The sequence below is a fragment of the Lepus europaeus genome, chromosome 2, assembly GCF_033115175.1.
Source record: "Lepus europaeus isolate LE1 chromosome 2, mLepTim1.pri, whole genome shotgun sequence".
NCBI lineage: Eukaryota > Metazoa > Chordata > Mammalia > Lagomorpha > Leporidae > Lepus > Lepus europaeus.
The window spans coordinates 141,174,653-141,180,398 of record NC_084828.1 but is presented as its reverse complement, the minus strand read 5'-3'; positions in this window follow the sequence as shown (position 1 = coordinate 141,180,398).

Sequence of the window (5,746 nt, the reverse complement as noted above, 5' to 3'; positions counted from 1 at the left end):
CATGGGCAATTGGAAAGTACTTGATATGTATGAAAGTGAGACTACAGCACATCAAAACAGGGCACACAGGCAAAGCAGGGCCCAGAGGGATATTTACAGGTGTAAATCTGCTTAAAAGGAAGAAAAGAGAGGGAATTTGGTTTGGTGGTTAAGATGCCCATTAGGATGCCCGTGTCCCACACTGGAGTGTCTGGGTTTGACTCCAACCTCGAATTCCTGGTGCCAGTTAATCCACCCCAGGTAGAGCGTAGACAATGACTCAAATAGTCCTGTCCTTGCTACCTAGATGGGAGTCCTACTTTAAATTCCTGGCCCCTGGTGTTTACTTGATCCAGTCCCAGCTGTTGCAAGCACTTAGAGAGAGAACCAATGGATGGGAGCCCATGCTTTCACTTGCTTTCCCTATCTCATTATCTATCTATCTATCTAATTTCTTAAATAAAAATAAGATCTCTAATCAATAACCTAAATTTCCAACTTAATAAACTAGAAAAACAAGAGAAGTCTAAACCCTAAGCAAGCAGCAGGAAGGGAATAACATGGGTGAAATAATAATGGCTAAAGAAAAATGTAATAACAAATAGAAGCAAACGAGAGAAAACCAACAAAAAACGAAAATAGGCTTTTTTGAAAAGATAAACAGAACTGACAAACAGCAATCTAGACTTACTATGAAAAAAATCACTAAAACTGAGAATGAAAAGGGAGATGTTAACAGGAATCATACAGAAATACAAAATATCAGAAGGGAACACTATGAACAACCATATTAGATAACCTAGATGAAACAGGAAAATTCTTGCAAAGACGCAAACTACAAAACGGAAAGGAAAAAATAGAAAACCTTAGTAAATAACCTTATTAAAGAGATTCAGTTAATAACCAAAATACTTCTGACAAGGAAGAGCTCAGGACAGAGGGTTTCAGTGGTGAATACTACCCTACATATAATGAAAAACTCAACACCAGGCCTTCTTAAGCTCCTCAAAAAGGAGAAGAGGAGAAAAAGCTTGCTAGCTCATTCTTTGAGGTATTTCCTTAATATCAAAATCAGAGAAAGACATCATAACAAAACCAGAGACTAATTTCCCTTTTGAATACAGATGCAAAATTTCAAAACAAAATACTCGCAAACCAAATTCAACAAAACAGAAAACTGCATCTTTTCTAAGTGGGATTTATTTCACGCATTCAAAAATGATTCAACATACGAACATCAAGCAATGTAACACACCATATTAACAGAACAGTGACACCAAAAAAATCACACCACAGATATTGAAAAAAGCATCAAAATTCAACATTCCTTCATAATTAAAAAAACAACAAACAGAATAAAATGGAACTTTACAAACTTAATAAAGGACTTCTACGAATAACACACACCTAAAAATCATACTTGATGGTGAAAACTAAAAGTTTTCACTTAAGATTAGGAACAAAACAAGGATGTCTACTCTCATCACATCTATTCAACATTGCACTGGGAGACAGAGCCAGCATAATTAGGGGAGAAAAAAGAAAAGTATCCAAACTGGAAAGAAAAAAGTAAAGAGATCTCTATTCACAAGTGACATGAACTTATATGTAAGAGTACGTCAAAAAAGTTTCTGGAGAATCAAATTAAAAGCTGTGTTTAGAGGCCGGTGCTGTGGCATAGCAGGTAAGGCCACCTCAAAGTAAACCCAGCTTTTTTTTTTTTAAGATTTATTTATTTGACACAGAGAGAGAAGGAGAGGCAGAGGCAGAAGCAGAGAGAGGTCTTCCATCCTCTGGTTCACTCCCCAGTTGGCCGCAATGGCTGGAGTTGTGCCAATCTGAAGCCAGGAGCCAGGAGCTTCTTCCAGGTCTCCCACATGGGTGCAAGGGCCCAAGGACTTGGGCCACCTTCTACTGCTTTCCCAGGCCATAACAGAGAGCTGGATGGAAAATGAAGCAGCCGGGATTCGAACAAGAGGCCATATGGGATGCCAGCGCCACAGACGGAGGATTAACCTACTGTACCATAGCACTGGCGCCCCAATACACATTTTCTATGAACTTTTCAATGACAAAGCTACACATAGATTTCATTTTTCCAGGGCCAGTGCTGTGGTGCAGCAGGTTAACGCCCTGGACTAAAGCACCATCATCCCATATGGGCACCAGTTCGAGACTTGGCTGCTCCTCTTCTAATCCAGCTTTCTGCTGTAGCCTGGGAAAGCAGTAGAAGATGGCCCAAGTCCTTGGGCACCTGCACCCATGTGGGAGACCCGGAAGAAGCTCCTGGCTCCTGGCTTTAGATCGGCACAGCTCCGGCTGTTGCAGCCATCTGGGGAGTGAATCAGCGGGTGAAAGACCTCTCTCTCTGTCTCTGCTCTCTCTCTCTCTGTAACTCTGACTTTCAAATAAGTAAATAAATCTTTAAAAAAAAGATTTCATTTTTCTTTTTACCCCAAAGTTAACTCAGATTTTTTTTAAAAGATTTATTTATTTATTTATTTGAAAGTCAGAGTTACAGAGAGAGAGAAGGAGAAGCAGAGAGAGAGAGAGAGAGTTAGCTTCCATCCATACATTCACTCTCCAATTGGCCGCAATGGCCGGAGCTGCGCTGATCTGAAGCCAGGAGCCAGGAGCTTCTTCTGGGTCTCCCACATGGGTGCAGGGGCCCAAGGACTTGGGCCGTCTTTTACTATTTTCCTAGGCCATAGCAGAGAGCTGGATCGGAATTGGAGCAGCAGGGACTCGAACCGGCACCCGTATGGGGTTCCGGCACTAGAGGCAGCGGCTTTACCTGCTACGCCACAGCACCAGGCTCCCAAAAATTCTTTCTTTATTATTTTATTTTTTTATTTATTTGAGAGACGGAGCTTCCATCCACTGGTTCACTCCCTAAATGTCCCCAACAGCTGGGTTGGAGCCAGGGCTGAAACCAGGAGCAGTGAACCCAATTCAGGTCTCCCATGTGGGTGGCAGAGACCCAACTATTTGAGCCATCACTGGCTTAGTTGGTAATTTCTTAAATGACACCAAAACACAAGCTACAAAAACAGAGGGACTGGTGCTGTGGCACAGCAGGTAAAGCCACCGCCTGCAGAGCCAGCATCCCATATGGGTGTCAGTTTGAGTCCCAGCTGCCCCACTTTCGATCCAGCTCTCTACTATGGTCTGGGAAAATGGTAGCAGATGGCCCAAGTGCTTGGGCCGCTGCACCCACGTGGGAGACCTGGAAGAAGCTCCAAGCTCCTGGCTTCGGATAGGCCCAGCTCTGGCTGTTGCAGCCATTTGGTGAGTGAACTAGTAGATGGAAGGCCTCTCTCTCTCTCTCTCTCTCTCTCTCTCTGCACCTCTGTCTCTGTAACTCTGCCTTTCAAATAAATAAATATTTTTTAAAAATATATAGATTGTACTTTGCCAAAATTTAAAGCATTCTGCCTCAAATAAAGGACATTATTCAAAAGGAAAAGATACCATGTGATGGAGAAAATAGCCACAGATCACTGGTCAGGGTCCGGTGTCTAGATTATATAAAGACCTCTTATAACTCACCAATAAAAAGACAAATAACTCATTTTAAAACAGGTGAAGGATTTGAGCAGACATTTACCCAAAGAAGATACTGGCCGATCAGCACAGGCAAAGACCTCAACACCGTTGTCGGGAAATCTCAGATCTAAATTCCAAGCAGATTCCACTTTACACTTTCTTGATATCTATATTCAGAAGTGAGTGGGCAGTAGCAAGTCTGGGTAAGGCTGTGGAGAAATGGTCACCTCACATATTGCAGGTGCGAATGCAGAATTGTGAAGCCATTGTGAAAATAGTTTTTGATATTTTCTAAAAAAATCTTAAACACAGAGTATCCATATGAACAAGCAATTCTGCCCCAGAACTGAAAATGCATATTTATACAAATTCTTGCGTACAAATACTCAGAGTAATAGGATTTCTAAAGCCAAAAAGTAGAAACACTTCAATGTCCAACAATTATAATGGATAAACAAAATATTATAACAATATTATATTATAACAATATTATTCAGTCATTAAAAAATGAAATACTGATACATGCTACACATGGATGAACCCAAAAACACTGTGCTAAGCTAAAGAGTCCAGACACAAAAGCCATATATGATACGATTCCATTTACAGGGAATGTCCAAAGCAGGCAAATCCTTAGAACTTAGGGTGCTTCTCAAGGGTAGACAGGAGCCGCTGGGGAATGAGGAGTGGCTGACTGCCCTTGAGTGCCTTTTGGGGTGATGAAAACGTTTTGGAATTAGGTCTTGGTGACAGCTGCACAGTTTTATGATTATACTGAAAACTATTCAATTGTTCATGGTAAATTTAATGGTAAGTGAATTGTAATGTCAATAACAATTTCTAAAAAGAGGGGACTTCACAGAGACCAGTAATGAAAATATACCGTGAACCCAAGAATGCCATTTGGACCTCTGGGCCTGGAGCCTAGGGAGAAAGGCAGATAAAATTGAGTTTGGGCAAATGTGTGGGAAAGATGTCTCTCATCCATTACTGGTGTCAGTACGAACTGACACATTTATTTGAGTAGGCAATTTAGTGGCATCTATCAGAAAAGATAAAGCACATACCCTATGATCCAGGCCTCCCATTTCTAGAAACTTAAAATCGGTGTGTGGCTGGCACCGTTAGCACTCAGTGAACGTTCTTTCCTATTATGGAGGTGATCATTATGGGGAGCGATCCTGAATTATGCAATCGGCTCGAGCAGCCAAACTCAGCCTTCAGTTCTGCTCCTTTTTGGAAAAGTAATACTGCAGCCTTCATACCATCGTGCAGTGTGGTCATGAACACTTTGCTCTTTGAACCTTTGCAAGCTGCATCAAGTGGAAAGCGAAATTCACCCCATTAGGGTGTTGTTTCCAGGTATCCGGAGCACACTGCTAGCACAAAAGTATAAAGCTCGTGTAGCATTATAACTTCTTGATTAACAGGGAGGGACTAGGGGACTGATAGTAGGGTGGGGAAAAGGAAGCAAAGCCTAAGACTTGGTCAAACCCCTTGAAGCTGCAGAATTGGCAAAAAACATTCGGAGGTTTCTACGAAGCCTCATGAAACAGACCAGTCATTATGCAGTAAGAGCAATGACTTTCAAAAGAAGCGCTTGAAGGAAGTGGTGTCTTCTGCTCCTTTAGTTCTTTCCACAAATGGTGACACCTCCTTCCATGCCATACCCTCCTTGTTGCCATTTGTAAACACTGTAAGGAGTTCTATCATGCAGGAAAAACCCAGGAGAGGAAAACTTTTCCAATTAGTCATGCCAGGCTTCTCAGTCTGCGAAGACATTCCCTGAAATCAGTTTGCCCAAACTACGGGCAAGCACCAAGCAAGAAGAAATAGCTTCTGAAATATACCCCACAACCAGGAAGGAGACCGGGGACAGCTCCTCTGGAGCTGGTCCCATGGAGGCATGAGGGGAGTACCCATCAACTCACCTGCTAACCACTCCAGAGGCTTCATCTGCCAGCTCCCCAGCACGGTGAGACACAGCGAGGAGCCGGCGATTGTGACATCAGCAAATGGCCTCATGTCCATGCTAGCCCATGAGCTTCCTGGCAGAGACACCACTGGTGAGGGCCTCCTAACAGCCAACTTCTTGCAACTCTCAGGCTGACGGCCTCACCGGGTGGGGGAGGAGGGACACCTCCACTGAGAACTGGCAGCAGGATTCTGGTAGAGGAGACACCAAGAGCCACGGTGGGGACGTGGCAATCATGTAGGGGCC